This window comes from Hyperolius riggenbachi, chromosome 5 (genome assembly GCF_040937935.1).
Source record: "Hyperolius riggenbachi isolate aHypRig1 chromosome 5, aHypRig1.pri, whole genome shotgun sequence".
NCBI lineage: Eukaryota > Metazoa > Chordata > Amphibia > Anura > Hyperoliidae > Hyperolius > Hyperolius riggenbachi.
In genome coordinates, this window is record NC_090650.1 from 290,335,113 (window position 1) to 290,351,505 (window position 16,393).

Sequence of the window (16,393 nt, forward strand, 5' to 3'; positions counted from 1 at the left end):
GTGACCATAAAGACAGTGCTGCAGCTGGGGAAGGGTCCCCACAGTCGCTACACGCACTCTCTCTATAGTGGCAGGACCTATCTCTCGGTCCCTTTGGGGAACGATTATCTGCCGGTCTGCCTCCTCCACTTCGGACAGCTCAGAGGGAATAACTTCCCAAGACCCTCTCAGCCCGCCCCTCCCAGCTGGTGACCTGCTGGCAGCCCCCTGAGCTCTTCCAGGCTGCTGTCAAATCGAGCAGCCCCAGAGAACTCAGTGCTGCCTGTCACACATTCCAGGAAGGCTGCAGACGGAGAGGCTCCTGGGCCCTCCGGGCCAGGTTCCGAATTGGATGTGGCTGACCCAGCAACATTTGCCACTTCGGTGGACAGTCCCTCTGCTGTAGACCCGCTAGCGCTGCGGGTTACCACTGCAGCTGGTGGGAGTGCCCACATTATACACATCATGAATCACATCACATTTGGTCTTAAAAACATCTGAAGGGGAAAGATCTGGCCTGGTGCCGTCTGCCCCTTCAGTGGGCAATCCATCTGCTGCAGCCCAGCGAGCCCGGCTGGTTACTCCTGCAGCCGACGGAGTGTCCACCTGACACACAGCATTATCAGCCCTACATATATTGTCATTTGGGACATCACATAAAACATCAACATTATCTGTATCTTTACACACATTGCTACTCAGCACTTCACAAGTAGCATCAACAGTTCTTGCATCGATCGCCTCGATAGTCCGTGCGTCATAAATGACATTATCAATTTCTGCATTCTTTGTATCAACATGTCCCACTCCAGGCCTAGGCACTGGAGACTCACTAGGGCTGGCTCCTAGCACACAGTCCATAGCCCCTGGGGCCTCACCAGCACTCCCCATTTGCACAGCATTATCAGACAGTAACTTGCAAGAGTCCTGAACTTCTGCTGGGGATGCAGGCTCCACGGGGTTTGGAGAAGGCTCATACCGGGCCACTAACCGTCCCAGGTCAGTACCCAGCAAAACGTTGGTGGGGATTTTGTCAGTTACCCCAACTTCTTTCAGTCCACTGCCGGCCCCCCAATCCAGGTGGACCAAGGCGGTGGGTATGGCTGGGGTGACACCCCCAATTCCTCTGACAGCAATCATTTTCCCAGGTAGGTACTGCTCTGGGTTCACAAGCTGGGGATGTATGAGAGTCACTTCTGCTCCAGTGTCTCTCAGCCCAGTGGCAACTGTACCCCCAACCGTGACAAGCTGCAGATTCTCTGCATAGCCAGTGGCATTCCTGGTAGCACACAAAGCCGTTGGGACTTCACTGGCGTTTGAGGCCTCACTGGATTTTGGGGCCTCCCTTTTCCTCTCTGGGCAAGTCGTGCTGATATGACCCACCCTGTCACATACAAAGCATTTCCGAGTGTCAGGTTGCTTGAATCCAGGAGACAGCGGTGCTTGCCTCCTATGGGTGCTGGGTGAAACAGGTTTAGCAATCTGTTCTCCTCTCCAGCTGGGCGTAGTAGTCCTCCGGGACTCAGGTGCTCTATGGGCGGTGTAGGCATCGGCCATTTCCGCAGCCTCACCCACTGTCTTTGGTTCTCGATCCAGCACAAACAGCCGGACCTCAACAGGACAGGTGTGTAGGAACTGGTCTTTTATCATCAGCTCCTGCAGGGCATCCAAGGTTTTAACTGACAGTCCTTTTAGCCACTGCTGGAAGGCAGTGCGCAGGTTGCAAGCATGATCCAGGTAGCTGTCATTAGGACCTCGCTGCACTGTCCTAAAACGTTTGCGATACACCTCTGGCGTGAGGTGGTATCGTGCAATGATGGCTTTCTTAATTGCCTCAAAGTCTGTTTCTTCCTCCTGGGGGAGACTCACAAACGCCTCCAGGGCCTTGCCTCTCAGCCCTGGTGTGAGGTATCTTGCCCACTGCTCACGGGGCACCCCATACTGCCGACAAGTCCTTTCAAACCCCTGTAGGAAAGTGTCTATGTCAGAATCCTTGTCCATAGCGGGGAACTTATCCAGGGGGATTCTGTGGACTCGCTCACCTTCGCGTTCTGCGGGTCCAGCAGACCGGTTCTGCTGCTGAAGTTTAGCCAGCTCCAGCTGGTGTTGCCGTTCAGCTCTTTCCCTCTCGGCCTGGTGTCGCTGTGCAGCTTGTTCCCTCTCGGCCTGGCGTCTTTCACTCTCGGCCTGGCGTCGCCGTTCAGCTCTTCCCTCCTCTGCCTGTCGGTGCAGTAGGATCAGCTTTAGGCGCAGTTCAGGATCAGCCGAGTTCAGTAGCTGTAGATCAGCTTCCAGAGATGTCATCTCAGTGTTCGGTGGATCATCCAGGATATCGTCTCCACTCGCATCCTGTAGCGGGAGCGATTCCTCCTCTGGCGTGTCGTGAGCTGCATCCACTGACGTTGAAGCACGGGCTTGCTCTACCTCATCATACTCCTCGAGCGCACGAACTAACTGCTCCTTAGTCTGGCCGCTCACCGTCTTGATGCCTTTGTGCTCACACAGGTTGAGTAGTATCTCTTTGTTTTGCCTTGCATAGGTGGATGCTTTCTGAGCCATCGTGTTGCACAAAATAAAAAGAAAAAAGGGGGAGGGAAAGCAAACACCAAGTGTGTATCTTTGAACAAAAAAAAAAAAAAACGTATATAGATTCTGCACTGAGTAGACTTCTGTAGGCTAGTTGCTTCTAGCAAGCTTCCAGCCTTTAGTACTCAGAATAGCAAGCTAAACTGCGTACTAATGTACCAAACGATGCCACCACTGCCAGCCAATTATGTCAGGAACCGGCCCGCGGCACGCCTGCGTATACGGTTCCCGACTGCGGGTTTGACCAGATTAAGCGGGGAACAGCCTTATTTAAGCTACAACCAAGGCTGGAACCCCTCAAACACTTCCCACTGCCACCACTAGCGTTGCTAGACACGTTCACTCAGCTATCGAGTGCTCAATACGCAATCTGCGTTTTCGTATTTGGGTCAGCTTTGCGCTTAGGCCAAATACGGGAACGCCACGCACCCACACACACACACAGTTGCAATCTTACACTGTCGTGAAGCAAAGACCCACTAACAGTCGTTCCGAACGATACTGTTAGCCACTCTGCTGTCGCTACTCGCACTGGCGTTGTTCGTACGTTGGGTCAGCTGCGCGCTTAGGCCAACGTATGACAAACGCCCCCACACACAATGCAATTACAATTTCATACGGTAGTGTTGCTCAAGCGTACAATTAGGCATGAACTTATACACGGTTACACTTCAGTCTCTTCTAGGCTATGAGTGTTAGTTTAGTACGGCAGAAGTCAAACTTATTAAATAATAATTTAATATTCTAGAAAAACATAGAACAGTGCAGAACTTAATATATACAAAAAGATTACAAAAAACAAAGTAAAAATGTTACAAGATAAAAGTTACAAAAATAACACACACGGATATTTGCGTAAAATAAAAATGGGGATTAAAAAAAACGTTACCAGCTTAGGTTAGAACGTTGTTTGACGGGAGGACGCCGTTTCGACCAGGAGTCGCGATCCTCCCTAGCTATTCGCTACCTCCGAGAGAAGACAGTCACTAGGCATCCGCCTCTGCTTTTTATACTCTGAGCTACGCCTGTAGGCTGCAACTTCCTTGGGGAGGGGAGGAACTAGGTTTTAATTAAATCTCAGACATATTCCATTTCCAGGTAAAAGTCCATACATCAAAGATTGTGAAGTGAGCCTTTCAACTCCAGGTGAAAACTTGATTACGGCTTTTTCCTGTCTCAGTTCTCAGACATAAATGGGATTTCCAAAGATCCACATACATGAAAAGGGTACTATAGCACCTCCACTAATGATTTAATTTCCACAGGTAAAAAATGGTATCAACAGGACTTCACCCATTTCTAATAGCCTGTCATGTACATTTCAAACGTTCCTGTGTTAGTCTCCAGACTCTGGTCCTCTGGCTTGGTGTATTGAGACAATAGGCCGTCTCCTGAGTTCAAACAGTCAGGCAGATAATCCCATTAGCACTCTCAGAGGAACTGCATACAGACTCAAAGCACCTGATATGGTCAAGACAATCACCCATTTCCTTGCCCCAAGCAACTCAAGGTAACCTGCTCCCTTCTGGCAGAAAAAAATGAAAGAATATGTTCCTGTTATCCTTAATATCATCAGCACCTCAATATATCTCCACAAGGACCTCCAAGGTGGTGTTCTCTGAAATACTGCCAGTGCCACGTGCTACATCTGAGAGACAGAGGGAGCTTAGGGAGTTAAATAAGTGGCTGAGAAATTGGTGTAGGAAGGAGAGGTTTGGGTTCCTGGAGAACTGGGCAGACTTTGCAGTCGGCTACAGGTTCTACAGCAGGGATGGGCTGCACCTCAACGGGGAGGGTGCAGCTACATTGGGGGAGAAGATGGCTAAATGGTTGGAGGAGATTTTAAACTAGGATTTGGGGGGAGGCAGGAGGATAAAGTCTCAATATGTAGACAAGATAAGCTAAAAAGACAGTGCAAGCCTATCATTATGGGGAGAGGGGGGGGGGGGGGGGGGAAGGCAGTGTAAAGAGTAATGGAAGTTGGTAAAACTTCAAGTAGCCCATTTCATGTAAACAAAATTGGTAAATGTGGTGGTAAAAATGTAAAGTGCATGGTAACCAATGCTAGGAGCCTTGCAAATAAAATAGACGAACTAGAGTTTATTCTGATTGACAAAGGCTATGACATTGTGGGAATAACCGAGACATGGATGGATGAAAGCCATGACTGGATAGCTAATTTAGAGGGATACAATGTGTTTAGGAAGGATAGAACAGGGAAAAAAGGTGGAGGGGTTTGTCTCTTTGTTAAAACGGAATATAACCCTGCATTTCTACTTTGCTCTAAAACATTATTTACAGCATATTATATGCAACCAGCATTTTTTTTTTTACTAGACCAGCATTGGAAGGGATACACACAGAGTTTTAAAGTTCCGTGGAGAGATATGCAGACGCATCCGAAGTTCAGATAGATACATTTAACTAAACAGAATGTAACAAGTGGTGAATGTTACACACTCTTTGGCTGTCCTCCAGCTCCTGCACAGTCAGAGAGAGTGAGTCACATTCCACACTTAGATACATTTAAGTAAACAAAATGTATCTATCTAAACTTCGGATGCGTCTGCATTTCTCTCCAGGAACTTTAACCACTTGAGGACCGTGGGCTTTACCCCCCTTAAGGACCAGGCATTTTTTTCCATTCAGACCACTGCAGCTTTCACGGTTTATTGCTCGCTCATACAACCTAGCACCTAAATGAATTTTGGCTCCTTTTCTTCTCACTAATTCTTTTGGTGCTATTTGATTGATGCTACTTTTTTTTACTTTTTATTATATTCATCAAAAAAGACATGAATTTTGTCAAAAAAATGATTTTTTGAACTTTCTGTGCTGACATTTTTTAAATAAAGTAAAATTTCTGTATACATGCAGCACGAAAAATGTGGACAAACATGTTTTTGATAAAAAAAAACAATTCGGCCTATATTTATTGGTTTGGGTAAAAGTTATAATGTTTACAAACTATGGTGCAAAAATTGAATTTTCCCATTTTTCAGCATCTCTGATTTTTCTGACCCCCTGTCATGTTTCATGAGGGGCTAGAAATCCAGGATAGTATAAATACCCCCCAAATGACCCCATTTTGGAAAGAAGACATCCCAAAGTATTCACTGAGAGGCATAGTGAGTTCATAGAAGATATTATTTTTTTTTGTCACAAGTAAGCGGAAAATGACACTTTGTGACAAAAAAAAAAATTCCATTTCTTCTAACTTGCGACAAAAAAAAAATGAAATCTGCCACGGACTCACTATGCTCCTCTCTGAATACCTTGAAGTGTCTACTTTCCAAAATAGGGTCATTTGTGGGGTGTGTTTACCGTCCTCGCATTTTGGGGGGTGCTAATTTGTAAGCACCCCTGTAAAGCCTAAAGGTGCTCATTGGACTTTGAGCCCCTTAGCACAGTTAGGCTGCAAAAAAAGTGCCACAGATGTGGTATTGCCGTACTCAGGAGAAGTAGTATAATGTGTTTTGGGGTGTATTTTTACACATACCCATGCTGGGTGGGAGAAATCTCTCTGTAAATGACAATTGTTTCATTTTTTTACACACAATTGTCCATTTACAGAGAGATTTCTCCCACTCAGCATGGGTATGTGTAAAAATACACCACAAAACACATTATACTACTTCTCCTGAGTACGGCGATACCACATGTGTGGCACTTTTTTGCACCCTAACTGCGCTAAGGGGCCCAAAGTCCAATGAGTACCTTTAGGATTTCACAGGTCATTTTGCGACATTTGGTTTCAAGACTACTCCTCACGGTTTGGGGCCCCTAAAATGCCAGGGCAGTATAGGAAGCCCACAAATGACCCCATTCTAGAAAGAAGACACCCAAAGGTATTCCGTTAGGAGTATGGTGAGTTCATAGAAGATTTTATTTTTTGTCACAAGTTAGCGGAAATTGATTTTAATTGGTTTTTTTTTACAAAGTGTCATTTTCAGCTAACTTGTGACAAAAAATAAAATCTTCTATAAACTCACCATACTCCTAATGGAATACCTTTGGGTGTCTTCTTTCTAGAATGGGGTCGTTTGTGGGGTTCCTATACTGCCCTGGCATTTTAGGGGCCCCAAACCGTGAGGAGTAGTCTTGAAACCAAATGTCGCAAAATGACCTGTGAAATCCTAAAGGTACTCATTGGACTTTGGGCCCCTTAGCGCACTTAGGGTGTAAAAAAGTGCCACACCTGTGGTACCGCCGTACTCAGGAGAAGTAGTATAATGTGTTTTGGGGTGTATTTTTACACATACCAATGCTGGGTGGGAGAAATATCTCTGTAAAGGACAATTGTTTGATTTTTTTTACACACAATTGTCCATTTACAGAGATATTTCTCCCACTCAGCATGGGTATGTGTAAAAATACACCCCAAAACACATTATACTACTTCTCCTGAGTACGGGGATACCACATGTGTGACACTTTTTTGCAGCCTAGGTGCGCTAAGGGGCCCAACGTCCTATTCACAGGTCATTTTGAGGCATTTGTTTTCTAGACTACTCCTCACGGTTTAGGGCCCCTAAAATGCCAGGACAGTATAGGAACCCCACAAGTGACCCCATTTTAGAAAGAAGACACCCCAAGGTATTCCGTTAGGTGTATGGCGAGTTCATAGAAGATTTTATTTTTTGTCACAAGTTAGTGAAAAATGACACTTTGTGAAAAAAAAAACATTAAAAATCAATTTCCGCTAACTTTTGACAAAGAATAAAATCTTCTATGAACTCGTCATACACCTAACAGAATACATTGGGGTGTCTTTTTTCTAAAATGGGGTCACTTGTGGGGTTCCTATCCCGCCCTGGCATTTTATGGGCCCAAAACCGTGAGTAGTCTGGAAACCAAATGTCTCAAAATGACTGTTCAGGGGTATAAGCATCTGCAAATTTTGATGACAGGTGGTCTATGAGGGGGCGAATTTTGTGGAACCGGTCATAAGCAGGGTGGCCTTTTAGATGACAGGTTGTATTGGGCCTGATCTGATGCGTAGGTGTGCTAGGGGGGGACGGGAAGTGATTGATGGGTGTCTCAAGGTGTGATTAGAGGGGGGAATAGATGCAAGCAATGCACTGGCGAGGTGATCAGGGCTGTGGTCTGAAGGTGTGGGCGGGTGATTGAGTGCCCTAGGGGCAGATAGGGGTCTAATCTGATGGATAGCAGTGACAGGGGGTGATTGATGGGTAATTAGTGGGTGTTTGGAGGAGAGAACAGATGTAAACACTGCACTTGGTAGGTGATCTGATGTCGGATCTGCGGGCGAACTATTTGTGTGGGTGGGTGATCAGATTGCCCGCAAGGGGCAGGTTAGGGGCTGATTGATGGGTGGCAGTGCCAGGGGGTGATTGATGGGTGGCAGTGACAGGGGGTGATTGATGGGTGATTGACAGGTGATCAGTGGGTTATTACAGGGAAGAACAGATGTAAATATTGAAAATTGCGCAAAAGGTGGATCAGCGCAACACCAGGCCGCTTCCGAATGGCCTCCAATCAGAGGTGCGCCGAGCCCCCCAGAAACTACAAACGCACCTTGAACCCAAACAGAAGCTCTGCATATACACCAAAAGCATGGCTGTTAAGTGGGAGCAGCTGACCAAAAACGAAATAAATTAGTACATAGCAAGGAAATGAACAGCGCTACTTAAAAACAGGCAAGTGCCTACCTGCAAAAGAGTGCAAGCCCCACTTGTGAGATATAATACACACCGAGCATACACATAACCTATCTACCACTGGAGGAGGATGTAAATATTGCACTGGTGAATTGATAAGGGGGTTCTGAGGGCAATCTGAGCGTGTAGGCGGGTGATTGGGTGCCCGCAAGGGGCAGATTAGGGTCTGATCTGATGGGTAACAGTGACAGGTGGTGATAGGGGGTGATTGATGGGTAATTAGTGGGTGTTTAGGGTAGAGAACAGATGTAAACACTGCACTTGGGAGGTGATCTGATGTCGTATCTGCAGGCGATCTATTGGTGTGGGTGGGTGATCAGATTGCCCGCAAGGGGCAGGTTAGGGGCTGATTGATGGGTGGCAGTGCCAGGGGGTGATTGATGGGTGGCAGTGACAGGGGGTGATTGACAGGTGATCAGTGGGTTATTACAGGGAAGAAAAGATGTAAATATTGCACTGGCGAATTGATAAGGGGGGGTCTGAGGGCAATCTGAGCGTGTAGGCGGGTGATTGGGTGCCCGCAAGGGGCAGATTAGGGTCTGATCTGATAGGTAACAGTGACAGGTGGTGACAGGGGGTGATTGATGGGTAATTAGTGGGTGTTTAGGGTAGAGAACAGATGTAAACACTGCACTTGGGAGGTGATCTGACGTCGGATCTGTGGGCGATCTATTGGTGTGGGTGGGTAATCAGATTGCCCGCAAGGGGCAGGTTAGGGGCTGATTGATCGGTGGCAGTGCCAAGGGGTGATTGATGGGTGGCAGTGACAGGGGGTGATTGATGGGTGATTGACAGGTGATCAGTGGGTTATTACAGGGAAGAACAGATGTAAATATTGCACTGGCGAATTGATAAGGGGGGTCTGAGGGCAATCTGAGCGTGTAGGTGGGTGATTGGGTGCCCGCAAGGGGCAGGTTTGGGGCTGATTGATGGGTGGCAGTGACAGGCGGTGATTGATGGGTGATTGACAGGTGATTGACAGGTGATCAGGGGGATAGAGGTATACAGTACAGGGGTAGTTAGGACCTAAACAAAAAAAATAGTGTTGACAGATAGCGACAGGGAGTGATTGATGGGTGATTAGGGGGGTGACTGGGTGCAAACAGGGTTCTGGGGGGTGGGCAGGGGGGGGTCTGAGGGGTACTGTGGGCGATCAGGGGGCGGGGGGGGAAATCAGTGTGCTTGGGTGCAGACTAGGGTGGCTGCAGCCTGCCCTGGGGGTCCCTCGGACACTGGGACCACCAGGGCAGGAGGCAGCCTGTATAATACACTTTGTAAACATTACAAAGTGTAATATACACTTTGTATGCGGCGATCCGGGTGCTAGTAATCCGCCGGCGCTTCCGAACGGCCGGCGGGTTACAGCGCAAGGGGGCGGAGCCAGGCGCCGGCGGCCGATCGCGTCACGAATGACGCGATCGCGCCGCCCATGCCCCTACAAGGACCGCCGCCTTTGGGCATGAGCTGGTCCTTGTGGGGTCCACTTTCCGGCCGCCTCTGTGCGTTAGGTGGTCGGGAAGTGGTTAAAGCTCTGTGTGTAACCCTTCCAATGCTGGTCTAGTAACAAAAAATGCTGGTTGCATATAATATACTGTAAATAATGTTTTAGAGCAAAGTTGAAATGCAGGGTTATATTCCGCTTTAAGAATTCTTTTACAGCTGTCCTGAACGATGAGATGGAGGAAGATTGTGAAGATGTGGAGTCCGTTTGGGTAAATATTCATGGTGGAAATAAAGGTTGCCAATTGCTTATTGAGGTATGCTACAGGCCACCACATATTCATGAAGCTGCAGAACTGCAATTACTACAGCAGATTAAAAAAGCTGCAAGTAAAATACATGCACTCACAGTTATGGGTGACTTCAACTTTCCAGACATAGACTGGGGTATTGAGGCTACCCATTCTGGTAAAAGCAGCAGATTTCTGGCATCACTACAGGACATGACTCAAATGGTAACGGAACCAACTAGGTGAAATGCATTACTGGATCTGATCATTTCTAATAGACTAGATAATGTATCAAATGTGCAGGTTCAAGAACATTTGGGAAATAGTGATCACAACATGATAACGTTTGATCTGGTGACTGATAGGCAGCGGGACCACTAAAATTATGAATTTTAGAAAAGCAAAGTTCAATTAACTCAGGCAGGCACTAAGTCTGGTGAACTGGGATAATGTACTATAAGGGGAGGACACTGAAGGGAAATGGCAAGCTTTTAAACTTATTCTCAATCAATATTGTAGTATATATATCCCATATGGAAAAAAAATGTCTGGGAATTAAAAAAGGCCTCTATGAATGAATAGAAAGGTTAGAGATAAAATGAAGAGGTAAAATAATGCCTATAAGGTCCTAAAACAGGAGAGGACCGAGGCTGCATTAAGCAATTATAAGGAGTGCAATAAACATTGTGAAAAAGAAATTAGGCTGGCAAAGACTGTAGCTGAAAATCAAATCGCTAGGGATATAAATATAAAATCTAACCCAAAAGAGTTTTACAAGTACATCAACTCTAAAAAAAGAAAGATTGACTGTATTGGACTCCTAAAGGATGAGGGTGGGAACTCAATGGTGGATGACCAAGGTAAGGCAGAGTTATTAAATGCTTCCTTTGCTTCTGTCTTCACAAAGGAAACAGCACTGTTGCAAATTACAGAGGCAGAAGAGTCTCAATCTTCCAACTGTAATATTAAATACTTAACGCAGGAAGAAGTTAAGGCAAGACTAAATAAATTAAAAATAGACAAGGCACCTGGCCCGGATGGCATGCATCCTCGGGTCCTAAGGGAATTAAGTTCAGTTATAGATAAACCCCTTTATCTTATCTTTTGTCACTCTCTTTCAACTGGCAGAGTTCCAGGGGATTGGCGTACAGCCCATGTTTTCCCATTATTTAAGAAGGGCAAAAAATCGAATCCAGAAAATTATAGACCTGTAAGCTTAACATCAGTTGTATGCAAACTATTTAAGGGTGTAGAGAAATATCTGTGTCCGCACTCCAAATATCTGAATGTGTACATACAGGGCGTGCTAGCCATAGGACCAAAAAAGAGTTTAATAGGAAAAAGAAAGCAAAAAGCAATCCTACATGGAGGCTGCACCACCAATTATGAATATAACAAAGCTTTATTGAACATTATGTGTAAACATGATAAAAACATTTAAAACAAGTGCTGTCATCAGCAAATAACCACAATACAATATTACGTGGCAACAAAATCGCAAATGCCTCACCTCCTATGTCACAAGTAAACCCTAATGGCTGCCAAGGATAGTATATATATGTATAAAATACTCAAAATGGGCTCATGGGATTGAGCCCACCATTGAGTATATGAGACCCGGGTCGGAGCTGAAAACTCTGGAAAAGTATTGAACAAAGAACCACCAAAGAAATATAGTGTCATATTGCAACAGGATCTGGATAGGATGGCTATATGGGCACATACATGGCAGATGAAATTCAATGTTGAAAAATGTAAAGTCATGCATTTTGGTCGTACCAATGGTCTAGCACCATACAAAATAAATGGAATACAGTTGGGGACATCAAACTTGGAGAAAGACTTAGGAGTACTCATCGACAACAAGTTAAATAATCGTACTCAATGCCAAGCTGCTGCAGCTAAAGCTAACAAAATTTTGGGATGCATTAAAAGGGAAATAAAAACTTGAGATGCTAGCATAATATTGCCCCTGTTTAACTCTCTAGTAAGGCCACATCTGGAATATGAAATTCAGTTCTGGGCACCACATTACAGGAAAGATATTGCAGTCTTAGAGCAGGTGCAAAGACGAGCAACAAAATTGATACATGGGATGGAAGTCTCACCAAGAAAGGTTAGATAAACTGGGTTTATTTAGTCTAGAGAAAAGACGCCTTAGAGGGGATCTAATTAACATGTATAGATGCATCAGAGGGCAATATAAAAGCTTGGCGGATAAGCTTTTTGTCCCTAGGCCTTCGCAAAGGACTAGAGGACATGATCTGCGCATGGAGGAAAAACGTTTTAGCCATTTATTTAGGAAAGGGTTCTTTACAGTAAGAGTAATTAAGATGTGGAATGCATTGCCACAGGAAGTAGTTATGGCAAACTCTATACCTGTGTAATGATCTGCTCTGTTGTCTGCACAGGCAGACAGCTTTTTGACCATTTTGTAGCTCTGAGCGCTGCAGGTCCCTGGAAAGGAGACCTTTCTTCACTCTGCAACTTGCTGAGCTGCTGTTCTGGTGAGGAATTTGCATCCACTTGGCATGCAAATTGCTTAGCTGCTTCCTTTGATGGCTTGCAGTATAAATACCATTTCCTCCCAGAATCCCTTGCTGGTCATGATGGTTTGTTCCTGCTAACTTACCTGGAGTCTCAGACTTTGCTAATTGTTTGCTAAGATTAGAGTAATTCCTTGGGACTGCACTTGCATTCCTTCTAGCGTAGTCAGGTTGTATTATCTGTATTGCCTTGTACTGTCTATCTGTTGCGTATGTCTTGTTACCAGCGGCCGACGACAGGAAATCGTTCTGTCTGTTGGGATCGCATTCGCCCTGGCGGTAGTGGCGGTGGTTTCTTCTGTACTCTGTCTTAAGGGTGCAAGTCACTGTTGGCAATCGCCACTCTTGCGATTGCGTTCCCACTTGGTTTCCGCTGTTGTGTGTTCACCGTCACCGGGTGGCGACTAGATTGGTGGACACACATACATTCTGTGCCTGTGCTCACTCTCTCTCTCCAAGGGCTAACTTGCCCTGTATAAGCTTCACCTCGTACAATTCCCAACTGGCATCTGTGGCAGTGCAGAGGGTTGGTTCCTCTGCACTCCACAGCTCCATCTGCAGGTGGGAATTTCCCTCTACAGGTGCATTGCACCAAAGCTGGGTTCTGTCGTTTTATACGCTTGTGGAGGACTTCCGCAGTGTCAGCGCACATCTTGTGCGCTGACCACGGAAATAATTCCCCAATCGTTACAACCTGCATTTTAAGGGGGCTTAGATGCTTTCCTTGCTTTCCTAATGATGTTGATCCAGGGATTTTATCTGATTGCCACCTGGAGTCGGGAAGGAATTGTTTTACCTTTGGGCTAATTGGACCGTGCCTTGGAAGGGTTTTTCTTCCTCTGGATCAACAGGGATATGTGAGGGAGTAGGCTGGTATTGGTGTTGTACTTTGTTCTCTGGTTGAACTCGATGGACGTATGTCTTTTTTCAACCTGAATAACTATGTAACTATGTAACTACCATAACTTGCATAACTTGTTAAACTTGCTGAACCAGCTGTGTACACTCCGGTAACGTATGCAATCTATACTATAGTCACCTGACAAAGGCGTGGATACGCGTTGTGACGTCATTGACTCTTGGAAGTCTGGCGGGGATCCCAGCTTGTGACCCATCTCCACCTCACGGACCACCACTGCTGCTGGCCACGGCAGAAGAGTGTCTGTCCCCCCCCCCCACAGATGAGTACCGGGCTTAAGCCTATTCACATATGCCAGAAGGGAAAGGCAGTGATTCCAAACAGAAGCTACACCTGAATTGACTACCTGCACAAATATGCAGAGCTCGAATAATGGGCAGATTACACACCTTGCAAGGTAGTCAAGGGCGTTAGCTTCAGCGTAAGTTGTGCACAAATTATCCCTAATAGACTCTCCCACGGCGTTGACGAGCCCCCATGGGAGAGACCTAACCACTAGTCTAACAGTGAAACATTTCCAACAGTGAAGCATGTTCAAACAGTGAAACATAATTCTTCAAAGGTCAAAAAAATAATAACTGGTCTAACGGAGAAGCATATTCAAACAGTGAACCATAGCTAATCTAAAGTTAAGAACCTAATCCTTACCTGGTGCAGCTAGCCATGAATTGTATACACATTCGTTCAAAAGACAGCAAGCAATGGGCAGCACTCACAGGCTGCAAGTGAAGTGAGAACTACAGAGATGTGCACAGTCCCCCTGAGGCTAAATACACACCTTGAAAAAAAATCAAATGCAAATGATGTGCTGCCAAACAGAAGCTGCACCTGAATTGACTACCTGCACAAGTATGCACAGCTCCAAGATCTCAAGGAACCCTGCATTTATTTTGCAGGAGGCATGGTCTTTAAAAGTATGTGCTTTGTTCACTACCCCCATTACACTGCCACTAATTTTACTGCGGCCTTATCATAGTGCTTTTTATTAATGTGCATTATTATTTTGCCCCCCAATTTAGTGCTTCTTTTTACAGTACCACTTATAATAATTTGCTTTATTATATCCCCCTCCCCCCCCCCCTCTCTCACACACACACACACACACGATAGGAGAAAAAGCCAAGGGACCCCTGCAGAGTACTCAAGGAACCCTGAGGTTCCAGGGAACCCTGGTTGAGAAAGCCTGCTTTATAAAGACACTCCCTGAAAAGGATCTATACCAATGATACTGGCAAACCTCCCTGTTGGCTTCACACCCTTTTGGTAGCTGAACAGGGCAAATTACATTTACAAAGTGCTTTTGAAAATAAAGAAAATCCTGAGAATCCCCCATGAAGAGATGGATTAGTCTAAAACCTGTCAGTTTTGTCAGATTTCTATTACCTGCTGCAAGTGATCGCAACATAGGAGAAAAGTAATTATGTCTCATTCTACTCTGGAAGAAATGTACTTCGCATTTGAATGTTTTTGCATGTATTTAAAATGTTATGATTTCCGCAGTAGTGTTCCTTTAAGGTGGTAATAACAGTACACACTATTGGCTCCCTTACCGGTTTCCTGGACTGTCCGGCTGATCCATTAAGCTCTAATGGTGTCCTGTAATTTCCGATGCTAACTGACAAATAAAAACATCTTCACATCAAGGCCCTTAAAGTGAATGGGAACCGCATTTTTTAAAAAATGAAGCAAATACTTACCTAAGGAGAGGGAAGGCTCTGGGTCGTATAGAGCCTTCCATCTCCTCTCTCGGTGCTCTCTATCCTGTGCTGACTCCCCCTCCATTTCAATCCCCCACCGAAAGGGTATTTGGAAGTCTTCGGGAGCCGTGTCCTCCCGAAGACATGCGGCTCCATACTGCACAGGCGTGAGTGTGCAAGAGAGCGTGCTTGCGCAGGTGCAGTACAGGGCCACCCTTTTTCAGGAGCACTCGGGCTCCCTGAAGACTTCTGAAGCCTCCTTCGGCCGGGTAAAGCAGTATTTGACTAAATTAGTCAAATACTGCTACCGGGCGAGCCAGCACTGGAACGAGGGGACCAGGAGAGGAGCGGGAAAGCTCTATAGGACCCAGAGCATTCCCTCTTCTTGGGTAAGTATCTGTCTCATTTTTTTAAATGCCGTTCCCATTCACTTTAACAAAGGTCCTCTTGTTTATATCCAATTATCTACATGTATACATATCAAAGAGAGGAGACATTTGTTGTGTGCTTTTCCATGATTTTAAACCATTTTAACATAATTTTCCACAGTTGTGTAATCCGCAAATAAGTGCAGAAATTCTCACAAAGAGGCAGGTTGATGTAGATAAGAACAATCCTATAATCAGTTTGTAAATATTTCCATATGTCTTTATACTAATTGAAAAGATCATGTCATGCTGAAATGAAATTGATAATGCATGTTAAAGAAGATTGTAAAGTTGTAACAAGTAGAGTGAGAAACATATAGTTATCAATGGCAGGGTTCATGCAAGCAAATGAGTTATGTTTTATTGGGTTTGTATTATCTATTGATTTGGCTAGAATTTGCATAAAGCAATTATAGGACGAGAAGACAGTAGTCACAAAGAAATTTCAGTGCCAAGACAAGTGACAGGGAATGTTACGGAGTTCAGATATATGCTTAATTATTTCTAACTGGCCTTTATTTTGGAATTCAAGGAGTATGCAGGGTGACTTGGAAGAAGCTGTGAGATTTTTTAACTTGGCAGCTTTACTTAACCAGTTACACACACTGTGTATCTCACAAAGTTCTCGGAGAAGACATTTTGCTAACTTATTACTTAGTTATTTAAAGAGACTCCGTAACAAAAATTTCATCCGGTTTTCTTCCATCCTACAAGTTCCAAAATCTATTCTAATGTGCTCTGGCTTACTGCAGCACGTTCTACTATCACCATCTCTGTAATAAATCAACTTATCTCTCTCCTGTCAGACTTGTCGGCCTGTGTCTGGA